This window comes from Clupea harengus, chromosome 2 (assembly GCF_900700415.2).
Source record: "Clupea harengus chromosome 2, Ch_v2.0.2, whole genome shotgun sequence".
NCBI lineage: Eukaryota > Metazoa > Chordata > Actinopteri > Clupeiformes > Clupeidae > Clupea > Clupea harengus.
In genome coordinates, this window is record NC_045153.1 from 25,873,260 (window position 1) to 25,887,463 (window position 14,204).

General features: G+C 43.8%; 1 protein-coding gene across 4 annotated transcripts in view; it reads right to left on the minus strand.

Moving 5' to 3' along the window:
* Window positions 1–13,785, minus strand: part of csrnp3 (cysteine-serine-rich nuclear protein 3) — a 32,750-nt gene extending 18,965 nt beyond the window's left edge. For 3 of the 4 annotated variants that reach the window (XM_031558465.2, XM_031558491.2, XM_031558472.2), the window contains exons 1-2: window positions 13,490–13,784; window positions 12,358–12,390 (exon numbers count right to left, since the gene is read on the minus strand). The gene's annotated coding sequence lies outside the window, so the exon portion shown is untranslated. Of the gene's footprint in view, window positions 1–11,277; window positions 11,626–12,357; window positions 12,391–13,489 lie in introns of all 4 variants that reach the window. The other variant, XM_042710651.1, reaches the window with a different exon arrangement.
* Window positions 13,786–14,204: the final 419 nt, after the last annotated feature.

Sequence of the window (14,204 nt, forward strand, 5' to 3'; positions counted from 1 at the left end):
TTAGGAGACATTAATAGGCAGAACTGCTCCGCTCTGTTTAACACCCTTGTACTCCACCCCCTCACATCTCTTTAGAGCCGCGCATCTGTTATCAGCTCTGAGTGATAAGACAGAGAGAGAGAGAGTGAGAGAGAGAGAGAGAAAAGAGAGAAGAGAGAGAGATGCGTACGGCTAATACACACTCTGCTCCGTAATTCTCTCGATGGAAAAGCAGAAAAACTAATAGCCCCAGTAGATGTTATTCCCCCCCCACCTTACCCCAACAACACCTTCCCTCTTTTTTCAAAGAGAGGTTGCGTCTGCTTATCAGTTTTGTAAATCAGGCTTGACACTAAATTGTTTAAGGAAGGAGATGAAAGCATCCAAGATCGACACAGTGCTTACAGAACTAACCTGGAGACGCTAGGCAGACAGAAACAGGTGGGGAGGGACACTTCTCTCTCTCTCTCTCTCTCTCTCTCTCTCTCTCTCTCTCTCTCTCTCTCTCTCTCCCTCTCTCTCTCTCTCTCTTTTTCACTGCTCACACGGAAAGAGAAGAGGTGGCCTTTCTGCTCGGGCAAGTAGAGGTTTCAGACACACCTACAGTACGGAATCTCCTTTGTCGTTCCTGCCTTCTTTTAAAAGTCAGTTCTTACGCAAAGGTCTCGGGTTTCTGCTGGAATAAAGAGGACTCTGTGCCCCTTCTTATTGCATGAGAATTCTTTTCTTTTTTTCTCTTTTGGGAAAGAGGAAGTGAACCAATGCATGGCCTGAGCCTGTAAGAATCACGCATTGATCTACGGATGGCCGAGCACTCAAGCAGGGATTTAGATAAATGAAATAAAATACCACTAGATGGACTGGATCACTGATAAATTAATTCTGGGCTTTCCTATTTGGCCAAGCAACCATGTATCTCCTATGTGAGAGCCTTTGATTTCTGCCCAGTACATTGCAGCGGCTATGGTAGCTGATGAGCCTGTCAGAGTGAATCATTGTGTATGAGTAAATAATCAGAGAAACTACTTTTGCTCTGAAATGTAATTATTTCCTCTCATTTCCTTACCATCTAGAATATCCGTCTATTGTGCGACTGCTATGTCTAATTTGCATTCTCTCTCCCTCTCGCTCTTTCTCCCTCTCTCCCTCTCTCTCTCACTCCCTCTCTTATGGGTATCATACTTGCGGCTCCATTACATAAAATGCAAAACATAATCTGGAAAAATTGCATTTTTTTTCGCCTGATTGTGGTACCAATGCAACATTGATGGTGACCTATATTTTTCTCAATCTCACATGTGCCCTCTCCCTAGTCAAGGTTTGAGCAGCGATGGAGGAGAGGCATCTATTCTTTGAGATTAATCAGAGCTAATTTACACAGCAATGCTTCACTCTCTATTGAGGTCATATGCAAAGCAGCTGTGCCCCCTCCCCATCAAAGTTCTGGAAACCTCCAAAATGACTGAAGGTGCCCAGTTTTGTAAAATCACCACACTCTTCTCATCCTTCTTCCTAATTGCTTACATTAGCATCAGACATCAATTTTCATAGCGAAGCTATTACAAAGGGGCGACCCTGATGAGAACATTCTGCAATCATCGCATTGATGTATACGGCATTCTGAAGACAAACATGCTTTGTATTAAGTATTTGGTTTCTGTGTAATACCCTTATCTTTAATCACCCCATCTCTCGCGATGCAGCAAATACCCCAGTACGTTATGAGTCTGTGCTCCGAGATGGGAATATCTCTCAGTTGTGTCTCTCTCCTTAAGGGCCAGCTGCTCCAGTGCCAGGAGTGGGAACAGGGCCAAGAACCACTCGCTACCTTGGCTGACTCAGTGAGTACCATCCCCTTTCTAAAGCCGTGTATTTAACATCACCTATCACGTATACAATGTAGGACGCTTAAAATTTCTCAGGCTTATAAATTGTTCAAATAGAACCATTATGTGTATGGGGCTTACTATTATAGCGCATAGCATATTCAATCCCATCACAGTATGTGTGTAGTGTAGCTAATCTAAAGCTTGTATTGACATCACCCCAGGGGAAGCTTCAAAGGTCTTGATGAGGGAGGAAAAATATTTAATTTTTCTCCTGTAGCTTTCTGTGGGAGGTGTGGAGGTATTAATAAATCACCAGCCTATTACCAGGAATCACTTCACCAGTGCAGAAACTGCCCTGAATGCTTATTTGCATGCCATATGTAATGTTCAGCCCAAAAGAGAAAATTAAATGAGTAGTACCCGGCCATGGGTTATTGTTGGTGTATGGTTCATTTTGAGAGGTTCAAAGATACTGGTATTTTCCTGTCGAGATGCCGCTAAATGCCCGAGGTCTGCCTCCATAATAAGCCGGCTTTCCACTTACTACACATTAGTGATACAGTCTTCACAGCTTTGAGGTTTGGGTTTGCTACAACCTCTACTCTACTCGCTTCTTGAGGGCTACGGCACAGTCGAAGTATTACATACAGAGCAAACATGCTAGAGAGAATGCTATGGTTGCTACTGCTGCTGCTGCTGCTGCTGCTGTGTCTGCTGTGTGTGCTGTGTCTGCCTCCTCTGGCCTTTAATTAGCATGGCACTAACCTCCATGGGCCCTGGGGCCAGGAAATGAGGGAAGAGATACTCATAAGAGCAGTCGGAATTGGGAGAGGGGAGTGGGGTGGGGGGGTTCAAGAGAACCTCATAAGTCTTCACTTGGGCTCCAGGGCAAACAAACAAATTATTGGATCACTACAATCATGAATTAAACTAGCAATGAAATTAAGCAGGGCAACATGGGCGCCTTCACGATAATGGCGGTGAGCAGGGAGCTTCGTTTTTTGATTTAGAGTCCAAAAAAACAAACCCCGCCACCTGATGAGCACACATAAGTGGGGGCTGATGCTGCATGCCGAGATAAGGCATGGAAATTAAAACCACATAGCGCATGCAGCTATCTTGTCTTGTCTTTGTGCTCTTCAGACGTTAACGTTCGTGTAGCACAGCTAGCGAACTCTGTTTGGCCCTGAGACAAAAGAGCGCCCGTAATGCCGGGGTAGAGAAGGGGCCAGGACAGGTCACGTTCTGCTTTGGCAGGCGGCAGAAAGGGCAGCGACAGCACTGGTGGCAGACACAGGCTGTCTGGAGCCAGAGCGGAGAGAGAGAGAGAGAGAGAGAGAGAGAAAGAGAGAGAGAGAGAGAGAAAGAGAGAGAGAGCAAAAGAGATGGCTTTAGCCAAAGCTCAATATGGCCCATCTCATCACAAAGTGTCAGTGTTTTTACTGTCGCGCAGCTCAGAGCAAACATTCAAAGCAACCCAGATGGTTGGACTCCTTGCTTTTTTTCCTCTTGCTACATTTTTTTTAAGTGGTTTACCATCGTCCTGTGCCAACAGACATGCTGTCTCAGTGACCACAGCTATTAAAGACATCCAACAAACATCCACAAAAAAAGACAGGGGGAAAGTCAGAAAGAGACAAACAGATACTATAAAAGAGGGAAAATACAAAGAAAGTAGGGGAAGGGAGAGAGAGAAAGCGAGAGAGAAGGAAAGAGAGAAAAGAGCGAGGGAAAGAGAGAGAAAGAAAAAGCACTGGGTGTTTTTATCCCAGCCGTGCTGGTAGCTGGCCAGCTCAGAGGTTGTGTTTAACCTCATAAATCACCCGTGTCAGGGGGAGCCGTAAACAGCAACCTTGAGAGGGCCGGCTCTCAGCCGGGATCCCCTGAGGAGGTGCCGGAGCCTGGAATTATTACATATCACAAGATGATGCCGTCCGAAGATCCCGGTGCCCGGCCACAGGGAAACCTAAACAAAGGGATAATGCATTTCACATTGGCACCACGGTTTTGAGAGGGGGGGGGGGGGGGGGGTTACATATAAACTGTGCCCACGGGCCGAGGTGTTCTGTAATAGTGCTGTGGGTGTGTGGCGTAATGTGACGCATCTCGTGCAACACATTTGCATTGCCGCGTCCCCCAAACAGAAGCCTGCCCTGGGTCACATACACAACAAATTGAATCAAGAGGGGAAATCATTGCCTAGGAATATGCAATGCCATTGATTTCCATCTTGTTTCAACATCTCAGAATCAAATTCTGAGTGAATTATTCAAAGGGGTATACTACAAAAAAAAACAGTGTTTAGTCAATGCCTTATGGATTTGTTTTCTTTTTGATGAATGAGTCAATCCTTCGTAAACCTGTGCAGTAACCAAATTTGCAAAGGATTCTACTTTCAAAGCTAAATCAGGCACCGCTAAAGGCTGGTGATTCATTAACCTGAGCTGGTGTCTTCCATTGACAAAAATGATCACACCGTCTTTCTATTTTGACCCTGTGATGCATTGTGCATCAGTTCATTCCACTTACATCAATTTTTTTTTTTAATTAACCATGATCACCACTTGTCTAAGTCGATGCATATCTGAGTCTAGCAACTCATGCAATTTTCAATAGGACTGAAGGTCTTGGCTCAGAAAAACACTGTGTCTTAACACTCACTGGAGAAATCCATCTGTCTGCCTCAGCATTAGTGTGCTGGACTAACATTGATCGAGAACACCACAACACAATATTCACACCGCAATACCAACACAGTTTCACTACAACTCCAACACCGAATTTGGGGGGGGGGGGGGATGATGCCTGTGCATCTGCCCTGGCGTGAGGTTTTTTGGGGGAGAAAAACACAAGGAAAGGAAACACGAGGCAATTAAAGACAAAGGAACCCATTTAGTCAAATGTAGTACACTTAGTGATTTATGCAGATGAGGCTTCACACAGGCGCTGTACATTTGTTAACTTGCAGTTTGCCTAAGGCTGTAGACAGCTCCACACACATGAAAGGAGAGAGGGAGAAAGTGAGAGTGTGTGAGAGAGAGAGGGAGGGAGGGAGGGAGAAGCAGAGAGAGAGAGATGGAGAGAGGAGGGGGGGGGGATTCTGTTCAGCACTCTCCACACGGAGCAGACTGCTGCAGCTAGTACACAGCCCAGCACAGCATTGATCTCCTCGCCCTCCAAAGAACAATGGAGAGAATGCTGTTTTTTTTTATTTTCAGACAACACAGAACATGAGTGCAGTGATGACTGACACAGAAAGGAAATACAGATAAATGAATGGTCTGTCTAGCCTAACTAAGGCATGGCAGTATTCATCAGAGGAATGTTATGGTTAGGCTCTGTACTCTGCTTACACTAAAGAGCATTAAATGCAATGTCTGGTCGTTAAAAACAGGGCATTGTAAAATACGCTGTAAAAAGAAACTAAAACAAAGATGGGGAGGCGATCTCACCAATTATCTACTAAAATAGCTGTAGTGTATAAGACAATAAATATGTAAAATCTTACAGGAGGAATGTCATGCACTGAACTTATCACATATATAACTACAGCTGTATAAACAATGAGGTATAATCTAAAACAATAACACCTAATTTTGAAGCCAGGGTTATTGTTAATTATAGAATAATTAACATGTACAGACAGAGTGACTAAGAGACTTGGTTGACTAAGTTCTCCAACTCACACATTTTTTTATTTTTTAAATGTTTTAATTATGCTAACCATATTCATCCAAAATATCAGCCACGTCATGCTTCTGGCTATTACTGTCCACAGAACTGATGGTGTCCAGGTTCTTCTTATTAACATTCAAAAGACCCTTTTTCACCAGTGCAGCCAGGATACTATTAAATATGCAGAGCATCAAGTTGCACACATATTTCAGTGCACTTCACATAACACAACTTATAACTCAGTCCAATGGCAAGCAAATGTGAGGATACCGAGCCAAGAGAGAGAGAGAGAGAGGCAGGGAGGGAGAGAACCACTCAAATGACATTCCGCACCCAGTCTGATGTCCTGGGGAATACTCGAAATGTGATATTACAGAAATGCAGATAGGAGCCAAAATCAACTTTCCGGGCCCTGCCAGTGCGCTGCCGTTCTGCCGTTCTGCAGTCGCATTCATCGTTTTGTTTTTTTTCACGAGCGGAAACCGAATTCTAGTCACGTAGTGCCAAGGAATAATCAGGTACTCCCCCCCCCCTTGTCAATCACAATGCTTGCCTGAATAATTCATTCCAAACTATATTTTATTTATGACGGCATTTTCCCATGCCACCAAAAAAAGTTATAAGGAGCGCCACAGTCTGACAGAAACAGAGCTGCTGAAGCACCTCACAAAGACTGCGCTGCTTTCATCTTTAATACAGGCTGCGGGAGAGATGAGGGAGGGTGGAGGTGAGTGCTTTGGAGGGGGGGGGGGGGGGGGGTGTCTGCGTGCCTCTCTGTTACTCTGATTACTCATTCATTTCCCCCAATGAGATCTTGCAGCATTTTTAATAAGGTAAAACATTTCACTTTGATAGTGTGGTGGGTTTGTTAAGCGCAGCATATTTGCATTGACTGTATGAGTTCAGTGTGTTTGGATCCTAAAGATTTAATCGTGATGTGTGTTTTAAAAAAGAATCTGCCTTATTCTTATCACATCAAAGCGTAACATCAGATATCAGAATAAAGATATCTGAGAATGTGAATGACAACGTGAGAGAGGTCTCCTTCTCGACTGACAAGACAGATCCCATTATCTTCTAGAGATATAACAAGGTGAGGAAGCATGGCTGAAACGAAGCCTACACATCAAGTAACCTATACAATATGAGCGGTATATAAACAGACCAGATGTAAACTCGGCCGTAAACCATTAGGACCTCACAGGTGCCTCTCCATTGGTTACTCTAATGGATAAAGACAGACATTCCAGGCAGACACAATTTGTAACTCAGTGAGACTAAAGACAAGTAACAGCCACACACTGTCCTCCTGCCAAATAAGGGCCCTTGCCTGCTATGCTTTGAGACTACAGCTTTCCGCACCATCATACCCATTTCCACCAGACACAATGCATGAAACAGAAAGTGTGATTACACAGTATTTGCACACAGAGATCCACCAAAGTCATTTATTCAAACAAAACTGAGAGAATCGTGCCTCTGTTAGCGCGGCACGAAGCAAATACCAGGCAGTGTGTGTCTGAGTCCGAGGCAGAAATGACACCCCGGGAGAGGAGAGCTTGTCACACAAAGATGACTAACCTCTCCATTCAAGCAAACAAGCACTCCGTTCCAAGTAGAGTTTAAGGGGATTCGGATTTCTACGGTCAATAGGAAACGATCCAGGCTTGCTCCCAATCTGGGACTAATAGGGGGAGGCGAGGACAGTGGGGCACATTAATTCACTGTCTGCTGTGGGTCTATTGAACCTACAATTACAGGTGATGATACATAAACGAAAGAACATCAGTGTCAAAATGACTGAAAAAAATGATGTATACATAATATTCATTTCTTTTAAATGACTATTCGCTGCCTTTGACATTGTGACAGATTACTGACACATCATACCTAGAAGAATTCCAAGCACCTTTCACACTAAACTGACAGACTTTAACCTTGGCTCTGCAGCGCACAGAATCCATTAATTAACTATAGTAGACACATGATTATGTTATGGCCGAGTGCAAAGAGTCTTCCTCTAGACCAACACACCAAAGACATTACACCTCTAACCAGGTACTTAGAAGGCATGCTCTAAACCTAAAATACCGATGAATGAAATGCCTATAATTGGTCATAATGCAGCAGGATTTGGGTGGGGGCTCTGCATCAGAGACTCCACTTGTGAATCTCACATGACTGATTCATGATGTACTCATTTCTAAAAACAAAATATGATTCACAATTGGCACAGCACTCCATGTATTGATGTAATTCCATATTCCTATCAAATAGACACATCCAAACATACTCAGATCTGGCATCTGTCTCCTGAAGGATTTTTTCCCCCACATTAAAACTCGTTTCCATGGTAATGGCAGGCGTAGATGGTGGTGGCACTGCACGTTGGGTAGGTTCTGCTGAGAATACAGTATATCCCATAGAAAACAACATGTTGTCTTAAGAATCAAAATAGACGTCTCAGAAAAGCGCAGCTGTGTTGCAACTCTAATCAGAACACAGCAGGACATGCCACAACAAACAGCTTCCGTTGCATTTCAAACTGTCTGTAGTTCTGCTGTGCAGTTGTGCTTTGCTATCAAACTGTTGCGATTATTATTTTTCTTGGTGAAACAATAGATTGGTATGGCATGTTCAGCACATTAAAATCCAGATTACTGGAAATATGTTTCATGCTATTCTGCAGGTTCAATATTACAGTGTATAATGGACATACAGTATGTCCTGTTCACTAAAGCTTTTCACTCAAATAAAATGTGGTGTTTATCCTATTGTTAGATTTCATTGAAATCGATATTTGTCATAGATATTTAGGATGCACAAATGGTCAATCTACAGAGACATCAAAGCTATCTCTTAATCCCATTAGGTCTGGTTCCTGCCATTTGTCTGAGAGCCATCAGCCCTGCATCCTGGTCCTTTGTATGAAGCCAGCTAGTTGATTGCCAAACTAGGTGTGGGACAGACATATGTATTAAATTAGGGTGAGAGTCCTAACCAGATTAATTAGCAGTCATCCCTTCAGTTCTGATACCTACCCCCAGACCCACCATTTCCCCTCCCATACCTAAGGTTATTGTTTACATGTTAATTGTATTGTATAAGAGACGTAAGGCTCGGCTAATACTTTGAAAGATTCCTCTCGTATACCTCGGTATGCGAAGTTGATTGTTCAATTTGCGCTGGAATAAACCATTTCTTGTTGAACACTTTCCCGAGTTCCTGACTATCTGCAAAACCGTAACCTTGGATCTAAAACGAAATTACGAGATCTTTCACTATGGCCATGCCTGTATACATACAGTACATATACTATACATATATGATTGGGTTCCTGAAATATACTCATCCCTGTAGTGTTTGTGTGAGTGAATACCTCATGTGAAACCCTTAGACACCTCATAATAATAATAATAATAATAAAACTGCTGCATGTATTTTTAGTGACTAGGCAGTGTTATTCTCCTGGCCTAGTTTAAAATGACAAATTGTCCCACTCCTCACAGAGACTACCTCTCTGGCAGCTCTCTTGAATTTCAGCGTGGAGCCTTCCTCTACGGAGATGAAGGACAAGAGTGAGAGGTGAGCAGATGACAGCTTTCCCTGTCAATGCAACATCTGCCATTGCATTCAAAGCCCTGAAAGACAAACACTGTTACCACTAATTGCCTTCATGAGGTGTTACTACTGTGATCACTGACATTATCAACACTTGGACATAACGCGGTGACGGATCACTCAGCCATCATGCTTTTCCCCTCTGGTCAATTGCTCAAAGGTAAACAACAGCCTGGTTGTTCTTTAAAACAGCGCACTGAATATACTGGGGAAGTGCGTGTCATTTTCTCTGGCAAGGTTGAAGGGTTTTTTGTGTGTGTTTAAGACCATGTGCTGTTCTTGGGAATCTAATAAGCAGCCTGGACACTCCTTGTCCTCGTCATGGTATTGTGTGCTGGGAGACTCTGCCAGACACACGGCCGTGCAAATGTAGTCCAGCCTGATCAGGGGGAAAGCAACCAGGTCTGAGTGACTGAGTGACAGACATAAAAAAAGCATCCACTCCCCTCCTCCAATTCCCTGCTGGTCCAGAGAAACTCAAATTGGACACACTGCAGTAAGAACACTAAGCTTATTTATGTGAAGATATCCGTGAATACATGACATACTGAGCCGAATTCATGCTGCTTTGGGAAGGAGGACTTGCATTCCACTACACAAAGCCTATAGGAGTGGGAGCCCTAAATAGAAAATAAAACATTCAAGATGGTTTCCCCCCTGAGCTTTTTTTTTCAGTTAAAATAGCCCCAGCCCCCCTTACTCTGGTCGGTGGTTTTTGTTCCTTAAATCAAAAACAGATCAGGCATACTTGCTTTTCTTTTTTTGCCCTTTTTCCTTCTCTCCTGTAGGATAAGCCTTACTGAGCCGAGCACTCTCATTGATCAAACTGATCGGAGCGTCCAGGACGGACAGCTGCTGTGCACTCGCATTTTCTCTTCTCTTTCTCTCTCTCTCTCTCTCTCTCTCTGTCTGTCCCTCAGTCTATCCCCCTCTCTCTCACCCCCCTGAAGCTGTTTCACCGCTTGACCTTTTCCCTCTGTGTTTTACAAGTGGCTGTGAATAGAGCTCCAAGTAAGGTTTATAATCATGCATGGATTCCGTCCATTCCCCCACAAAAGGGGGAGGCAAATTGATTTGGCTTCTGCGCGTGAACCTCCTATGTTAGGACTGCCCACCCGCGCGGGCGCCGTGCAGAGTGACGGAGCGCTCCGCTGCGCTGTTATCTTTAAAAGCCGTGCCACCTTTTTTCCCGGGCATCTTTAATGGCCCAGATTCAGCGGCGCCGCTCGCACGGCCCCCACCATCTGTGGCGCGCCTCAGCCAAAAAAAAAAACGCACAGAGCAAAGGAAGATTCGGTTATTCAAATGACCCCAGCTTGATGGTCCTTCCACACAGACAGTAAACACATTTGGGTAAATGTTGCGATGTCCTTTAGGTGTGTCACATGCCATAATTAAATACACATTTCTACGAGGGGGCCGAGAGGCTGTGATGCATTGTCACGCACATTCATGGAATTAATTACAGCTTTCACTCACATGTACATTTGACCCCCCCCCCCTCCCCATACACACACACTCACACACGTATTTATATATGAAAAGCACAGAGAGCTGTGTGGAAAATACCAATTACAGAATTCCATGGCCTTGCAGATAAGAGATGCAAGTATGTACCCATGTGTAAGCCGATGTGCACGTGTGTGTGTGTGTGTGTGTGTGTGTGTGTGTGTGTGTGTGTGTGTGTGTGTGTGTGTGTGTGTGTGTGTGTGTGTCATTGTATTTCCTGACTCAGCAATGCATAACCCCAGACCATTAAATAAATGCAATGTATTTATGTTATAATTACTGCCTGGAGCTTTCTTTCAATATGCAATGTTACCGTGTTGGACATATTCATATTCATTAATTTCAGAGTATTAGGATTTATAATTAATATATATGCACTGTAGTTATATACAGAGCATACATACATACTTACATATGTACAGACATTTAGAGTCATGAGAGCTCAGAGAGCTGTATGGAAAAACACCAATTACATGATCTCCATGGACTGGCAGATAAGATGTACCCATATGTACCCATATGTAAGCCTATGTGCACATATGCGTCTGTGTGTGTTTGTGTGTGTGTGTGTGTGTGTGTGTGTGTGTGTGTGTGTGTGTGTGTGTGTGAGTGTGTGTGTGTGTGCATCTCTCTGCCATTGTGTGGGTATGCCGGGCTAGCGCACCGCACACAGCTGCCTCCTCTTGCTGTTGTTAAAAGGGATTGGTTGAGCCGCAACAAAGGAGGCAGAGCCAGATAACGAGACGGGCTGCCACACTCAAACCCCGAACTGCCGCTTCACAGGCACGACACGCTCCCGCCAGATCCTGCCAGCCACACCACTGACAACCAATTAACACAACCCCCCCCCCCCCCCCCACTGACTCCAAACATCCCCTTTAAAATGTATGCAATATTTTTTTTAGCTTGAAGCAATTTAAGATCGAATCATTAAATTCACCAGGAGCCAGGCCTGCCCATCGATTCACACATCAGAACGTGGCCACCTTGCTGTACAGTAGCCATCACACACCTATAAATAAAGAATGAGCAATCAGTAGGATAGAAAAGCTCCCCTTAACGTGACTTGGTTTGAACCCACAAAGCCTTCTGCATTTATGTAGACTCCAGCTGCTAATCTACACACAGATCTTACTGCTGTCGTCCCTGTCTTCACCAACAAAGGAACATGATCGAGACAACCACTAACTAGACTACAAATGACAAGGCTCAATAGACGAGGTCACAGGCAGTATCAAACATAATCAACTGTTGGGAAACTCAGCTCCTATGTACCCATTCAAATTAGCATTTGATAACTTTGGTGGAATTGCCCCAGGGGTATTTTGTTGGGCCTCGTGTAATCTGACCAAATCCTCCCGAATCCACCCAAGACCTATTTTATTAGCAGCTGTAAATTGGCACGCAGCATCGTTACTCATTATCAGCCGGAGATATTCCACAGCAAGCTGGCCAAACAGAGACGCATAGGTTTTTCAGAAAGAGAGAGAGAGAGAGGGCTGTGTGCTCAAACATCAATGGGACATCGTTCCCAATCTCTAATCAGAGGAGCTTTTCGTGTAATGCTGCAGCATCTGTGCATGCTTTTAACACAATCTCACTGCCAGACATTCAGCATGTGGGCCCATTACTAAGACAGGTGGCAACACATTAATTGTGAGTAATAACCAACTTACAATCATGCATTGACTGCAAAACTATAATAGCATGGTTGGAGGAGAAATAACATTAAATTGTCTCTTACCTTACAGACAAAATGTAGTTATCTTGTAATTTTCTGTGAAAAACATAGAGAGACATAAAAATGTCATTTTGATATCATAAAGATAGTCACCACATTAAGCAAATTAATCACACCCATTTAAATCCTCCAGCAGGATTTGCTCAGGGACACACAAAAAAAAAACTATTAGCAACATGCAGTCCCGGTCCACGCTAATATCTATATTTAATCGGTGAGCTTGGTTGGATCATTCAGGCTAATGTAATGATCTAATAGAAGAATGCAGCCATTAGAGCCATGGCCAGGGAAAATAACAGCCACTGCCATGTCTCTGGAGCACTTCCTCATTACTGGGGGCTGGCCTCCCATGGGAGGCAGTGGAGGGTCTTGCACTCTGCCTGACACAGCTGCCTGTTCTCCAGGAGGGCTCTGATGGCAGCCAGCCCCTCTTGGAGCCCTGCCTTTTAAAAGCAGCGACCCATAGTTCAGCGAGAGAGAGAGAGAGCTTACAGCTATGCACTTACATTTGTGTGACAGAGTGTGCGTTATGTGAATGTGAGCAATTACATGTGCACGTGCGTGTGTGTGTTTGTAAGTGTGTGTCAATGAGTGTGGAGAGTGTCTATAAGTGAAAATGTGTATGTGTGTGTGTGTCTGTGGGTGTGTGTGCATGTGTGTGTGTGTGAGAGAGAATGAGAGAGAGAGAGACAGTGAGTGAGACAGCAAAAGAGTCATCACATACAGATAAAACCATATTCATGAAACACCAGAAATATTGTTTAGACATGAGCATTGTTTCATGCATTTACATTAACAGTCATTTAAATACACACAAATATATGAATGAAATGCTATCTTAATATATGTATACATTATCTTATGGACAACAAAAACTGATTTTTCTTTCAGTCAACAATTGTTCGGGTTGATACACCCAACACATCGCAACTCAGATGCAATCACAAGGCTCTGAGTAACTGTAAAGCTACCCACATAACACAAAGGATGCAGAACATTTCAAAGCATCACATACGTATTCCTACTGACAAGAAACACATGTGCAACCGAATTGAAAGCATCTGCAAAACTCTGATACATTAACCTGAACATCATCACTGTCTGTAGTAAATATAGAGCTTGAATCACAACTTACCATTCATACTGTTAGACAATCATGTTTCTTGAGAGCAGCGCATTCAATCTCAATCGCAAATGTCGCCTTCTCTGATAAATTACATGTGTGGCTGAAACGTTTTCGGCGAAGAGCACACACACAATCTAAGACTTACAATGTAGAGACCCGTAGCCCGTGTTGTCGGTGCTCAAATGGATTTTTGCCTACCCGGCAATTGTCGCATCTACACAATTGCATACAAGGCAGGACAGCTCTTCCGGCTGCCTAGGGAAACAATGGTGCAGAATGGGGCTGACAGCTCCACCAACAACGTGACTGCGCCGGGCCAATCATCAGCCATGGATGAAGGAATCAAGAGTTGCCTTTTACGAACTAAGGTAATCTTAAACGCGGACACGGCCCCTGAATAGTGTTATACAGTGACAATTTAAGATGTTCAACAAGCTTAATGTGACGTTATGTTATATAGCTACGCAGAGGGTATGTATGCTGATTCTGTTAAGGTTACCATGCTAATACAAAATAATGAGTGACACCGTTTTGTGAGGAAAGCCTTACATTTCGAATTTGAGACACCTTCACTGGCATTGGATTACATTGTGTCTACGAATGAATAGCCTACCATCAGGCTAAGTGCTTGGCGTTTCATGGCCATGGCCCACGAGCCACTGTACACTCCATAGTGGTAGCCTTGTAACTAAACTTTTGAAGTGTTATGAATGTGTTCAGCAGG